Source organism: Aptenodytes forsteri, unplaced genomic scaffold (assembly GCF_000699145.1).
Source record: "Aptenodytes forsteri isolate BGI_AS27 unplaced genomic scaffold, ASM69914v1 Scaffold96, whole genome shotgun sequence".
Taxonomy (NCBI): domain Eukaryota; kingdom Metazoa; phylum Chordata; class Aves; order Sphenisciformes; family Spheniscidae; genus Aptenodytes; species Aptenodytes forsteri.
Genome location: NW_008795029.1, coordinates 5,821,336 through 5,837,010, shown reverse-complemented (window position 1 = coordinate 5,837,010; position 15,675 = coordinate 5,821,336). Strand labels below are relative to the sequence as shown.

At 44.2% G+C, this 15,675-nt stretch overlaps 1 protein-coding gene across 2 annotated transcripts in view; it reads right to left on the bottom strand.

Moving 5' to 3' along the window:
• The window catches only part of FHL2 (four and a half LIM domains 2), a 47,550-nt gene extending 34,982 nt beyond the window's left edge, over positions 1-12,568 (bottom strand). Inside the window, exon 1 of one of the 2 annotated variants that reach the window (XM_009276110.1) lies at positions 12,508-12,568. The gene's annotated coding sequence lies outside the window, so the exon portion shown is untranslated. The remainder of the gene's footprint in view (positions 1-12,507) is intronic. The other variant, XM_009276113.1, reaches the window with a different exon arrangement.
• Between the last annotated feature and the right edge of the window lie 3,107 nt (positions 12,569-15,675).

The window sequence follows — 15,675 nt, the reverse complement described above, 5'->3', positions numbered from 1 at the left end:
CTTGGATTATGGGGGGTTCATCCTGCTCGCCATCCCTGTCTTCCAGCTCAGGGGGCTGAGTACCCTGAGGATAACTGGTCTGACTATTAAAGACTGAGGCAAAGGCGTCATTAAGTACCTCAGCCTTTTCCTCATCCTCGGTGACAATGTTCCCCCCCGCATCCAATAAAGGATGGAGATTCTCCTTGGCTCTCTTTTTGACATTAATATATTTGTAAAAAAATATATTTCCTCTATGTCAGCTGGGCAGACAAACAGCTCTTGACACTGATGAGTGGTGGAGCTTGAATTGAAGGGATCACAGGGGAGAGAGTAGTGGTGCTCAAGGAAGGAGCAGACAGCACACCAGAGGAAGCTTCAAGGAGCAAGCCAAGGTTTCTCTTTTTGACATTAATATATTTGTAAAAAAATATATTTCCTCTATGTCAGCTGGGCAGACAAACAGCTCTTGACACTGATGAGTGGTGGAGCTTGAATTGAAGGGATCACAGGGGAGAGAGTAGTGGTGCTCAAGGAAGGAGCAGACAGCACACCAGAGGAAGCTTCAAGGAGCAAGCCAAGGTTTTAAGGAATTGGTATCTGCTAAGGAGAATCCCTCTTGGTGACAACTGAGTTTTCAACAGCTTGGAAAGCCGAGGCACCATGTTACAGGACTGACAGGTCCTTCACTGGACAAGCAGCATCACCAGAAGAGCCATCCCAGGTCCTCATGGATTAAAAGAAACCATAAAAGCCATTGCAGGAAAAAGGCAGCCCATCAAACAATTCCCCAAGCAGCAGGTGTCTGTGCCGTGTGGACCAGCCACCCTGGAGAGACCTCACCAGGCAGCTAACCAAATGAAGAAGAAATCATGAAGAGTTGTAACGAAATGAGTGGAAAGCAACAATTTTTGTTGAATATAGTCTTCTCCTTCCCTACTTTCCCTACCATTCTTTCTCCTTCTTTCCCCTCACTAGGGAACAGATGGTACCTCTACTTTTAAGGAAACCAGAGTGAAATGTTTTGATCTTTGCCGTCCTCACACCTCTTTGGACTCTAAGCATTCCCTAAACCCCTCAGCTCCATAGTTTGTTCATCTGTAACCAGGGATAGAGAGCTTGTGGCACATCTTTGGAAGTGCTTTGGGATCCAGAGACAACCTCTGACAAGAGATGAGTGGTCTTTAGAAACGATGATGCTAAATGATGATAGTACAGAGACCTATGTGGAGGAGCTGTTGCTTCTTTCCTTTCCTCTCCTCTGGATTCAGCTTGATTGCCATGTGGGGCCCCGAGTATGGCTTTTGGGTTTCCTACCCCTGCGGGTGGAACCTGGGATGTCAAATTACAACAAAGTTTGCAGTAATTGCTGGTCTTCTGAATTGGCAAATACCACCCCTTAATTTAGGATTAATTCATTTTAGTATAATCATGATTTATGGTTCCCTGTTTCAGACACATGAAACAAGCACACCGTGATTGTTCCAAAAAACTAATCACTCTGACTTTCTGATAGCACAAGAGACATGCAATTCTGTACAAAATAGCTCACATACCTAGTATTCCCCGCAGTGTTACCAGCACGCTCCAGTGTTTTTAGGCGAAGTCCCCTTTCCAGAATCCTCCTCCTCCCATTGCTCCACTGCTCATGGCTTCTTCTCCAAAACCGTACTTCTGTATGAATAATTTCCTTCTGTTCCCCTTAATGCTTTTTCTGCCTGCATCCCTGACATCTTTTGTGACCCTCTAGAAATAGCCAACAGCAATGTTTGTAACTGCCATTTCCCCTTATCAGCCAGCCAGAGGCCCTGGAAGCTTCTGAGCAAAGAGAAGTTTGTAAAACTGAGCAGTTGGCAGACGCCTCAAGAACTTAATCTAATTCATTCCCAAGGCAGGAGTGACAACATCTATCTCGTTCCTGGCAGATCTTTGTCTAATTTGCCCTTAAGGATTAACGTTAGGACTCCACAACCTCCAAAGTCAAATGAGCATAAGTTTTGTCAGTCCAACATAGATGTAAAAAGGCAGAAAGAAAGAAAAAGACATTCAGACTAGAGTTTTCAGTCTAATATTCATGCCTGTAAAGGATGATTAGTGACAGGCAGAACCTGTAATTTGTAGGTATTTGGATCATGTCATAGCAATATGAGAATCGTTGAACAGATGGATTCCTCCAACTAGTTATCCTGTTCCTGGCGACTAAGAAGTGTCTTGGGAAGAAAGTGAGAATAGCCTGTAATAGTAGCTCCTCACAATGATCTCCCAGCCTCCAACAACTTTTGGCTCAGGGATTTCTCAACCAGGAGGCAGTATCCATACTGAATATCACTTCCATGAACTTGCATAGTTCCCTCCTGATCCCCTGAAAGGAAATTCACAGTTTCCTGTAACAGGAACGACTCTATATTGTTGAAGAACCATCTTCTTGTGTTCGTTTTGAACATATTACCCACTAGCTTCATCTGATGCCTCCTAGGTCTTACATTTGGAGAGATAATAAGCAACTGATCTTTATTCACATGCTACAGGTTGTTCATGTCTTTGTCAATCTTTATCATATCTCCCCTCAGCCATCTCTCTCCTAGGCTGGAGACTCCCAGCCTACCTAGTCACTCTGTATGAAAGCTATTCCCTGTGTTTTATCATCCTTCCCCAAACTTTTTCCAATATGACAATTTACTTTTTCAGATGAAGCGGCCAGAACTTTAACATTCAATTTGCTTTTTGGCTGTTTTTGACCACTAAGCAGCTTTTTTTGTAAACCTATATAACCCCCAAATTTCACACCCAGGTGGTCAGCTCAGAACCATTACTTTATAGCTAAAGTTACATTTTTCCCCATGTGTACTGCTTTATGCTTATCTACATTCAGTTTAAGATGCTGTTCCAGTGCCCACTCATCCTGTTGCCTAAGATCCTTCTGTTTCTCAGTCTTAGTTGAATTTCCACTAATAATCACCTATTAATCTCCCTTTACTGTAAGAACTGCCTGTTTATCTTTCAACTGATTTTATGCAATACATGCAAAGATCTTCCCTCTTATCCTGTGGCTGCTTACACGTTTTTAAGGGTGTTTGGTGAGGGTCCTTGTAGAATACATGGAAAAGTACAAGTAAGCAGATGCTGCCAAACAAAGATCTCCCATATCTGCATGTTTCTTATCATCTTACAGTAACCCAATGGGTTTGTAGAGCATGATTTCCCTTTACAAAGCTGTATTGAATTTCTCCCAATGTATCATATTTATCCATTGTCTCTGTTCTGCATAGTAATTTCTACTAAATTTATTGTCCTGGTTAAAACACGACATTTATCAAACTTACCAGGCTCTAATTCCCCCAGTTTCTCTTGGAACCATTTAAAGAGGCTGGCACCATATTAGCTACTTTCAGGTGCTCAGTTCTAAGCCTGTTTTAAATAAGAGGCCATGCACTATTATTATTTCAGCTAATTCATCCTTGAGTCCCTTTAGATCTCTTGGGTGAACACCATCTGGTTCTAACATTTTCTTCTATTCATTTTGTTTATTTGTTCCATACCTCTTCTACAGACACTTCAGCTTGAAATAGATCCTCTGATGATCCCCATAAGGAAGTGTTCTGCTGTGGGAATCTCTCCAAGTTCCTCACAGTGAACATAGGAGCAAAAAAAATTAATTTATTTTTTTCTGTTACAGCCATCTCTTCCCTAAGGACTCATTTCGTACCCTGGTTATCTTCTCCTTCTTTCATTCCCCAAACTGTTCAACTTGCCTAGTACTCAAAAGAAGCATACAGTTGCAAATCACTTCCCAGATTACCTCAGACTCCTAATATTTTGATGTAAGTAGAAACAGTCACCCTCTCCGATCTGAATATGATTGGGGACATCCTGTTTTGCAGAGCGATCCTTCTGTATGGCAACTGTTATTTTTCTGCTCAACCACTGTTTGTGTATACTACACACAAACTGCGATGTAGGCTCAGACATATATTATGATTGAAAATATGAGCTTAGATTGTGCACTTTGAAGTAGAGTCCTTGCTGTTGATCCTCTTAGGTCTGTGCTTACTTTGAACTGTATAAGTGCTCAGGCCCTTTAAATAATAGGATTAAAGCAATCATTTAGTTGCTGATGTGAATTTCATGTCTAAGACTTCACATAGAGCTGAAAAAATATACCATCCATTGTCAGCCTGATAGACATATAGATTGTGTTTGTCCCTGCCAAGTTTATATTCACATGGCTGTCTAGTGGAATTGCTGTCTTAATGTGAATGAAATTCAAATGTTGTGAGTAAAACGAAATAAAGGCTTGTAACAATGGCTTGTCTTGAAGATAATGTGTCTCATGCTGGAAGATAAGTAATTTTTTTGAATCATTAGAGAGGAGTCAGAAATCACATTATGAAGCAGCGCTAGTCCTTTCATTTATCCCTAATGGCTAACCATAAAGTCTAGCAAGTCCGTGCTGGGTTGCTACAATACAAATGCTTTACACGACAGCACTGCCTGTCTGGCTGGCTGCTGCCTGAAGGGCACCTGGTCCACAGTGATGCCGGTTCTTCCTTATATCCAGAAGGATTTTCAGGAATCCAGACCCCTCATTTGCAAGGAAGAGTTCCTGACACCTGGATGTCCAGAAAAAAAAACGTGGGGAAGGGGCTGGTTTGTCTGGCAGCAGACACAGCGCTGGCAGGCAGCAGAAACTTCACTCGCAGGAGAGGGCAGGGGAAGACCTGCAAGGAAGGCAGGCTGCTCTGCTTGGATGCCCACAGCTCTTCTCCAGCCATGCCCGCGCTGCTTCTCCTGCCAGCTTTCTATATGAGCATGCCTTGGACACAGACCTGTTTGCTATTTCCTTTAGTAAGCTGCAGAGCCACCCAACATTTGCATTTGTAAGGATAGGGGGAAAAGGAAGAAAGGAGGCATGGCTGTAGGTACTTGGCCAGGAATCCAGGCTGAGAGTCTGGTCACAAATCCTCTCCCAGCAGCCAGCACAAACACCTGTGTAACCGAACCCTAACCCGTACCAGGCAGGATGAGCTGGACGTGCCCATGCCCTTCATGTGCTAGGTCTCTGCTAGCTCAGCTGCCCTCATTCAACAAATGAGGAAACCGTTACCAAAAGCAGGCTACTGGGAGGAGTGGCAGGCTCCAGTAAGAAGCAATGATAACAGGGGGTGGAATGGCTAGGACAAAGGGAAGACCATGCATGGACCCAAATGATCCCCAGCACGCAAGCTGGGTGCTCCTGCTCATGGTGGTGGGAGAGGGTGGCCCAGCCACGCCACCCTTGTGTGTGCATTTTGTCACTGGAAGCAAAGCGAGGGCTGATGAGAAGAAAAGGATGGATGAACAAACTGCCCTTGCATATGCAACCTCCTTACAACGTCCTTGTGCCAATGACAGGGAGATCTTCTCAGGGGGACCGCGTCGCCCATTCCTCTGGCCCCTCTGCCTTCCCTGCCTGCATCTGTGCCAGTAGCTTGTGTTGGCCCAAACACAGCAGAGGATGGTCCACACTGTTCAACTGTAAGTGCAGCCCCTGGCCTGGTTCTGCCCAAAGCCCCCATCGTTCTCCCAAGGGCTGTCTGGCATGGCCCTAGGGCTGGCCTGCCCAAAGGATGGCTCCTAACAGGAGGGTGGATGTATCCATCTTGTTTTGCCTGGTAAGACAGTATAACTGTATGGACATCATCTGTGCCAATGCTAATTGGCCTCAGGGCCAATATTTTATTATAAACCAAAATGTTTCTAACTGAGACAAAACTAGCTAACAGAGAAACATGACAGTAAATCAGATCTACTTGTTTTCCACAAGGATGTCCTTAGAAAACCTGTTCCTGAGATTTCTGTGGTTTGGTTATGTAGTCTGTTCCTCTATCTCATGCACCATTTGCTCCTCAGAGACAGGAGAAAGCTTTTTTGGCCCACTCTAGTCCCTCTTTCTTGAATCCTTTGCTGCTTGTAGTTCTGTGGTCCCTTGGTCTTCAGACCTGGTGGAACGTGGATGTAAGATCCTTGGAACAGAGAGTTTTGCTAGTTGTTTTTCAAGTGTGTGCTGGGGTGCCAACATCTGTCTGCCTAAAGATCTTCTTAAGCAGAACAATAGGTCTTTTTACTGTGCACATCATATACTATGTTTGTGTAATCAAGTGCATATAATTATACCCTCTGCTTAGCCACCAGTATTCCACAGCAACAAATAATTGTACCCTAAGACACTAATTGCACTAATAAATCTAGATCCTCCTTAGATTATGAATCTGCAAGTTACTGAACTGTGAGACTTAAGTAAGATGACACTACAAATAACACCATGGCTTTATTTAAGGTTGTGGTCTACAAAGAAATGTGAATATTATTACCATGAAGCTCAGAAATGCTTCTTCAGCCAATCTTGGAGGCCTCAGAGTAAAACTCTTACTGAATTTGATGAGATGGAGGGTGAAACAGTTTACAAATGAATGACCTTGGTATCAGTCCTGATAAGAAGTTCCAGTTGCCTTTTATAATAGGTTATTTATAATGATTGAATATTTTCCCATTGATAGCCTAACTAACAAGCTTACATAAGCACCTTCCATTATTAGGGAAAGTTCTGTTCTTTTTCTTATTTTAAATGGTCAGTCTAAAATGAGAGACACCAGTGTCCTAGCTGGGTGATTGTCATTGTTACCACAGTCACACTGATCTTTTTTGGAAGCAGTTCAGTAAAAATAATCAGGAATGCAAGTCTAACTCACAGCATCAGATCAGGAAAGTACCAATCTCATGCAAACCCTCTTCCTTCCATCCAAGATTTTTACAAAAGACTGTTAATGTTTCCATTGCAATCTCCAATTTTTCAGAGACCTTCAACTTTGCACAAAAAGGTGCATTGCATTGAAACTTTTTCAGGTGATGTTGGCTGAAAAGACTATTGACATTACAATTTTTCAAATAGGTTTGTGTCATTTTCTCCCTGCAGATGAGAACGGGTGGTCTAGAAAACCATCATTGTTCAGTCCCTCCTCCTAAGTTTCTGTGTTCTTTGATAACCCTTCATTCCTGAATAAACTCTTTCACACCCTTTTGTTTTGAGAGGCAAAGTCATTTCTGCAGAGTGTTTCTCTCTGTTACAGCCCTACCAAATGAGGAAAAATTCCTAACAAAACATTCCCACTCCCTACACGGGTTCTTGTTTCCACCAAAAGCACTTCCCATTTATCTGACATGCTCCTTCTGTACTCTGGGTCCTGCTTTGCACCTGGAAGTGGACTTTCAAGAGTTCCTACAGCACCAGGGTAGCCTTGGTCCACCTTATGAATCTCCAGAGAATGCTCCAGAACACATGAATATACAGGAAAACCAACAGAAGAAGTAAAAATGACCGAGAAAGATGAGAAGTAAGCACATCCCAGTTCTTATTACAGAAAGTCTACATTACTAAAGCACCCTGGTTCATAGAAGTGGAAAGGAGGGGAGAGTTTTCAGGTAGCAGTCAGGGACTTGTGATAGCAAAGTCTGTTCCCTGATCAACAAAACGTTTTGTGTAATCTTTGCAAATAACCTATAGTGGCATCCACCTCACCTCATTTCAACTGAACAAACGTTAGCTGACCCAAACAAGCCATCCGTGATCTAACTATAGTGGATGGAGAAAGAGAGGTGCTTGCAAGGGGTGACATGTTAGACACCTCTTGAGGATGAAATGAATCGCCCTATAGATGTGCTTTTCTTTCCATATTGAATCTAGAGGGAATCCAACCGTCTAGTTCAGGCAGACACCTGACCTTGGATAGTTAAAGCGTGGCAGATATGTCCAGGCAGAATCCACACACCTGAATTCAGCCTCTATATTCCCCCCTGCTTAATTGAGCAGAACTGGACACAATGTCGCTCATGTTGGCGACAGGATTTTTAAGGCAGATGAAAGGAATAGACGGGACAGTCTCTGTCCAAGATGTTTCTTGGAGCCCTGGGTCACTGCAGCCTTGAGCTGGGTCTCACAGCCTGCCAATCCTCACCACACTTCAGCACTTGAGTCTCCCCTCAGATCTGGCCCTTGCTTCTCCTTTCTGAATTAGAAAAAAATGCTACTTTTCTCCCCTAAAAGGATGTTGAGAGAAGAAATACTGGGCGATATGAAGTGCAGGCCATACGAGTGCGTAACACCCAATGTGTTTAGCTTGTGCACATGTGAATTCCTGACCCGGGGCTTACACCCAGAAGTTGAAAACTACAACAAATAGACTTTATTCTGATAGCTTCCTCTCTTTTATTGTTCTGTACCAGGAGTGCCATGCTATACAGTGTTGGCACATCTCTCTGTATTATAATCGGTGTCCTAAGCCCTTGAGTGACAAATAGACTTTATTCTGATAGCTTCCTCTCTTTTATTGTTCTGTACCAGGAGTGCCATGCTATACAGTGTTGGCACATCTCTCTCTTTGTATTATAATCGGTGTCCTAACGCCTTGAGTGTCCTGCTGCCTTCTGCACCCAACGCCGGAGGCTGTGGGGCGTGTTGCAGTCAATGGACTTCATGCATAGGAAATTAGGATACTCAGCATTTTAAAAATGGGATAAATGACAGAATAATGGGCTTCTGTGTGGTGGTATCTGTGGATTGTAGGTATTTCCATTTTCGTATGGTAATCTCCAGGCATGTCGGGCTTTGCTCCCCTAGCTGCAGACTAGCAAAAAGGAGCACTAGTCAATGTCACCTACTTCCCTCCAACAGAAAGCATGCAAATTTCTAGTGAGACTTTGGTGAAAATCCATTAGCTTGGCAGGGACTATGCTGATCTGAAAGTCCACTGGCTTTGTTTACAAAGTGTGTGAAACTATTTCTGTCCCCACGTCTGTGTCCATTCTACTCCCATGACAACATGGTTTGATAGTGTACTTATTTTTCCTTTTTTAAAGGAGAGTTTTCCTCTCATTTGTTGCAATATGGAAGTTTCACAGAGACAGCGGGAAAAAAATATTGTAAAAGAGAACCTGTACAACTGGCTTCACACAAAATGTTACTGAAAATATAAAGTGAAGTTGGGGGAAAATATTTTTTCTTCTAGCTCTTTCAGTTTCACTACTTCTCGGTGGTGTGTGTTAATGGTAGCCAGTAAATCAACCTGCAGCAGAAACATTTTGAGTTTTATGAAGTTGATGGATCCCTTTAAAATGTGTAGGGTAGTGCTCCTTCCATGTTTGTGTCAGAGCAAGCTGACCAAAACCAGGCAGAATGGCTTGAACTGCTTTCAGAAAAACTAGGACTCTGTGTAATATGACCTATGCTTCTCAAAGCTAATTAGCGTTAGATGATGAACATTGTTGAAACAGCCTGAGATTTATCAGCATGAAACTGTACTCACTGTGATATAAAGCCAAAGATAAAATATTGCAGCCAGTAATAGTTCATCTCACTGAAAAACAACTGTGTCTGAGTGCTTGTGCTCTGGTTAGACAATACACAGCTACAAAAAAGGAAAACTGGTAAGGAAAAATGTGAAAACACGCTTTGGTGGTGCAAATCTACACAAATTTGACACTATTAAAATGAGAAGGAAAAGGAGGAGATCTGAGCTTTGCTAAAATCTGTGCATGTTTCTGAGAAAACTCCCATTGATTTCAGCGGGGCCAGGATTTCACCCCCGAGTCAGTATTCACATTCCCTTCCTTCTCTGGTTTTCTTCCTTGTAAAATGGCCTTTTACATTTTCTGTATTAAAGAAGTGTTTGAATGAGTCTGCCCCCTCCCAGCCTCTTGCCAGCTGCAATCAAAGGTCTGCCTTGTTCTGATGGCTTGCTGTTTGGAAGGGAGAAAGTAAAGTTATTCATCCATTAATCATATTTTCAAATGCTAGGTAAGAACAAAGTATTATTGTTGGAAAGACTGCCTTTAGAATGGGTTCACTTCGGGAACAGGCTTTGGGTCTTTTTGTTTTATTTCACTTTTAAATTCAAATCCAGTGAAAAATCACTGCATTAGTATGTATGTTCCTGCATTTTTTCAAGCTAAAGATCTTTGGCCAACATATTTTAAAAAAAAACCCCTAATGTTTTGCTGCACATGATTGGAATGCTGCTTCTGCTTCTTGTTTTTAAGAGGGAATACTGTCAATACACCAGTGGCAATACTTTAACACTAAGTGCCCAACCAGAATGATTTTGTTATTTTTATTGTTTTAGCCTGAGGCTTGGATAATAGACAAAGAATTTGAGGACATGAGAAAATTTCTAGCATGGGAGAAGTGAGACTACTCTATAAAAAATATTAGTTTTGTGCATGATTTCTTTATTGCACAATTTACTGCGGAGGCACATCAGTCTAGCTTAATAGCAAGATCTTGGAAAAAACAGACCAAGTGGAGCAGTGGGTCTGGCTGAGGCAGCTGCCAGCTCTCGCTGGTGGGCCGCTAAGAGTCAACACTGCGCTCTCTGGTGGGATGCGCTACCTTTGGGCTCCAGCCAACTTACAAAACTCATCTCACCAGTGCTGGGGAGCAGACGATCAGAGCTCTGTGCAGATCTGAACAGAGCAGACCACGGTCTAGCGGCGAGACCGTTACTGTTGGAGAACAGAGAGACATGTGGAGGCGCCAGCTGTGGTGTCTGAAGACGTTAAGACTTCCAAGGCATCCGCGCGGGGACAGTAAGCCTCGAGATAAGATAGGCGTGTGTGCAGACATTTTGGTATTTTACATTCCTTTTTTCTTCCACTTAAGTTATGTGCTGTTCTTCACATGAAAGTTGGAGCAAGCTTGTTCCTCGGCGCTATCTGCATTGACGGTAACAGTCCCCACCAGCATAAGCCTGGAGAGCTCAGCCAGACAAGACGTGTTAACTGAGGACATCCACCATGGCAGTGGGTCCCCATCGTGGGTGAGGCTGGACATGTGGGGGCACCCTCAGAGGCCATGTCTGTACTCATAAATCAAACAGGACCTCAGGATGTCCCAGGCACTGAGACTCAGTCAACCGCGCTGGTCAGTAGTCCAGACGCCGGCTAGGGCTCTCCCACCTGGGCATGGCTTGGGAGCAAATCCTGTTCCTAGGACATGTTTTGGAGATGGCCACTTGGTTTCAGAGGCCAGGAGTGTGTAATGGCCCGGGCACAGCGCCAGGGCCGCATCTCCCGCGGGAGCATTGCTGGGCGTATTGCACGCACTGCCATGACAGAGCCCGAGAGACAGCCCTGGGACCGGACCCAACTTCTCCATGTCCACCGGCCCGATCAGCACCTGATGTAAACACCCACCTCTTAGCTAAAGTCGGTGGATCTCCAGCAGCTCTGGACCAACTAAGGACCTACCCTTTTGCCTTTGAAATCCTCACACAGGGACTAAGCCCAATCCCAAATACTTTGAAGTGGGCTACCTTTCCTACAAGCCTTGGCTTTGGGTCAGGTCTAAGGAGTCCTGCTCCCCAGGGGTGCCAGGGACCCATGATCAGGTCAAAGCCTGGGGAGGTGCCAGGGACCCATGATCAGGTCAAAGCCCGGGGAGCACTGGTTGCTCAGCATTTTGAAAAAAAGCCTTTTTTCATTTAATTTCCTAAATAATGGAATAGAAAACAAACTCTGGTGCAAAATGTGATAGCTTTAGTTCTCGGGCTAAAAATAAATTAGTATTTCTTACCTTTGTGTCATACTTTGTGATCCTTGGATTAAAAAGCCTTTCATTGTAAGAATGTTTATATTAAAAATGCATGTGTAAATGCATCCAAACAAATGTACACACATGCACAAACAATCTTATTTTTCCAAAGAGGTCTTCTGTTATTGGCTTCATTTGAAAATTAATGCTCTCATGAGATGAGGTTAAAAGTAATTTAATGTAACAATAGCCTGATAATTGGCATTTGGCAGTTATTGCTAATGCTATTTTACAGGCTAGTTCTGATGAATTCCTGCTTTGACACCCAGTTATGTTTCAGTGCTTCGCTTTCTTTTCCCTTTTCACACAGCTGCTATAATCCATAACAAGTGATTGTTTAAACATGAAATCAGCAAGCATCGCCTGTAATTTGCCTTTCTTTCTTTCATAGCCATTAGGAAATGGTCTGAAAGAGGGGGAAAAAAGTAAACTGTTCGTTCTGTCCTCTTTTTTTTTTCACTATCTATTCATTTTCCAAATATTCATCATAAAGAAGAAAATGCTGATAGAGGAAAAAAAAAACCAACCCTAATCAAAAGCTTTCTGCCTGAAGTCATTCAGTTTGCTATTCAAACCAGGAAAGTGTCTATAGTTAGACATGGTTGTATTCCCTGAGAACTTGAAAACATGACAGCATATTATTAGTGCAGAAACTAAAGAGCAGCTGTTAGTTAGCACCTGGTTCCCAACAGCAGACTGGAAATACAAAGAGAGACTCTCTGTGTGTGCCCTGGCAGCAAGAAGCGAACAAACACCTTAAAAATCCACTCTTCCCGTAAGAAAGCAGCGCTTCCCTCATGATATCTACACAGAGCCCTGAGAAATTGCCAGCCCCCTTTGCAAAGGGAAGGTGAAAAGGAGAAAGGGGCCCAAAGGACAGTGAAAACCAAGACAAGGCACTGTCTTACCTTGCTGCAGCTCGGTGCTGCCTCTGCTTGTGAGTCTGTGAACAAGAGAGGACGGGGACAGACTCGCTGCTTTATTGAATTGCCCAAACTATGTGTTTAGTAATTAGACAGTTAGGCATTCGTGCTTCGGATGAGCTATAAATATAATATCTCCAAAGTACCAGCCATCCACAGGAGATAAGGACTGCAGCACCTCTCTGCTACCAGCCTTTTAAGGCTTCATAGCTAGAGCAGCATGAGGCCCCCGACGGAAAGGGCTGCCGCGCTCCTGAGCAGCCCCGGCCTTTCACTCTGCTCCATTTGGGAGTGCCTGATCTTAAAATACACTCACCTGCTGTAGGGAGGTCCTGCGAGGGACCCCAAGGAACTGGCATTATTTCAGGGTGTGATATTTTGGCTGAGCTATAAGCAATTCTAGTTTCTCAATCAGATTATCTGTCAGGGCTCCGGGATTGACAGAAGCACCCTAGGAAATGTCGACTGCTCTGCAGATGTAAAAAACTCCAACTCCCCTTTGTCTGTCTGTCCATCTGTCCATCCCAGGTGTGCAGCCTTGTTGCAGGGGAGTCTGTGCCTCGTGTCCTGCCTTGTTTTACCCCTGCACCGCCTGGTGTGTGGGGAGGTACTGCCAGTGCTACCATTTCACAGCAAAAAAGACAGCAACTTTAGAGACTAGTCTGAGGTCACAAAATAAATCTGTGTGGGCAGCGGGGCCATAGCTCAGGAGCGAGCTCTCAGTTTGGGGCTCCCTTCCCACTGCAACGCAGGTGTGATGCTGGATGAAGGGGACACTCATACATGTAAGGAGCAAGAGATTAAAGGTAGAAAAAAGCTCTTCTGGCAGCTCCCATGAGCAGTGTTTTGCTGGCTCCAAAGGAAAACCTGCCTGAGCAAGGCTCAGTGCAGAGATGGGGTTACAACTCGTCCATCTCCCTGCCAGTGCAGGGCTCAGCTCTGCATTTCAATGTACTTCTGCAGAGAAAGTTGCAGCAAAGACATGGCCCTTGACCCAAAGCTGAACTAATTTAAGGTGTTTTTTTAAGGGGAGGAAAAGGAAAACCTCTCTTTAAGACAGGGAGGTGAAGAAATAGCATCGGGCAGCCTCCACGTGCAGGCAAATGACTCTCTCCATTACACAGCAGCATACTTCTCTGAAGAAATACTGTGCTATTAACCCGAGATTGCCTGTTGTTCCTCCTCCTGGCTGAAACAGGAGTATTTGCTGAAGGATTCGATTTCTTTGCTGGATTTATTTATTACTTCCATGGTCCTGAAGAACCCCCATTCCCTTCATCTCCCTCTTCTCTCTCTTCTCTTCAGAGTGCTGTTCGAGTAATAGTCTTTAGGAGATAGTGTCACCTCCCAGTTTGTCTCTGAGATGTTCGTTTGGATAGCAAGCATGGGTCAAGCCGTGGGGACTGGATACTAACACAAACTGTGTGCCAGGCTTTCTGACATGACAAACTGATTTATGGCTTGACATGGAGCCCAGTCAGGTCTTATGGTTTTAACTCCAAACCAATGAGATGTTGGCATCTGGAAGGTTCATCCTAACATAAAAAAGCTCGTAACAGCACGTCCTTGGCCCCTGCCAAACAACATGATTTGAAAGCCTGAGTCAAGTCTCCTGGAACAAACGACTTTCAACCATCTCCTTTTGTCCATGCAGAAATGCCCAGCTTCCAAGCGCTGTGGGCGAGGAGCATGACCTAGAAACTTAGGTTAGGGAGATAAGAGAAATGTCCCACAGGTTCCTGATGAAAATATTGTTCATCCTAGAGCTAGTGGCCTTTTGCCACACGTTCCTTTAGTTACCGTGTAAACAGCTCTTCCTCATTTCATTTCCCAGAACAATAAACAGTTATGAAAAGCTGTATAAGCAGCAAAAATGTGGTAGTTAGGACATATGTTTGGACGGCTCTGGAAAGCCTCAACCTTTTCATGTTAGCCAATTTTTTTGTTTGCATGATTCAAAGGTCCAGGTGACGTTGTAGAAACAACCTGGATAAAAGATGGTTGTCCCCAGCCCCAGTCCAAGCTGTTCTGGCCACTAATGACATGTTTAATCCTCACATGTCAGCCCGATTACAGAGCACATTTGGATCTGGTGTAAACATCGAGCAACTGGGGACCAGCTTGGGGTAAACGTGGCCTCCCAGCACACTTCATCTAACTACTTGAGAAGGTGGATTACAGATCTGTTAATGCAAACATTACTGCTTTTCTCTCTGAAAAAAGCAAATGTCCTGTAAAGCTGGTTGCCCCCCACTGTCCCTCTAATTAAACTGTCCCAGTTTCATTTTGGGTATTGCTTTACTCTTTGAATAAGCTCACCAGGGAAAGGAGGGCTCCTTGAAACAGGATGCTGTCAGAAGGCTAAAGCATCAGCGACAAGTCAGGCTGCTGGGCCTGATCTTGTGCTCCCTGCAGCGGGTAACAGCTGAGCCGCTCCCCTGAGATAGGCAGGGAAATGCCCCCATGCTCAGGGCACCAGCACTTCTGAGATACAGGAGGGTGGCAGGCTAACGATGGAGGAGAGATATTCCTGTGGACGTTGTCAGGCTTCTTAGCTTTTTAACAGCATTGGAATTTAGCCCTTTAAAAAGAGGGTCAGGGGCTGAAGTTCTTTGGCCCAAAGCAGTGGTGGCACGGTGGGCCTCTTTGCCATCTCCATGGGTTTGCGGCACCGGATTCAGCCCTGCTGCTCCCATGACTAAGGCACGGGGAGGAAGCGAAGCAAGAATTTCAGCCAATTCTCTACTCCAAGGAGATGGGAGGTGCGTGTGCTAGAAGAGCTGCTTTAGAATAATGGAATCATAGACTCATTTAGGTTGGAAAAGACCTTTAAGATCACCGAGTCCAACTGTGCTTTTGAAATGCAAAGGAAGTGCTACAGGCTTTAAAGCACAGCCCCCTGTGGAAACCATACCTAGGTCCTGTTACCCGTTCCTTACACGGAGGTTAGAGTTTTTACCATTGATCCCTCACAATCAGGATTTGCCCCGCCATTCTCTGCAAGTCACAGAAGATGCCAGAATGTGGGCATCCGAGAAGGATGTAAATCTTCAGGATAGCTTTAACAAATAAAAACTCACCAGCTTGCACCGGTACTGTCTTTTTTAAAGGAAGAGCTCTACTGACAGATATTCATGGGAATCTGACCTTGCT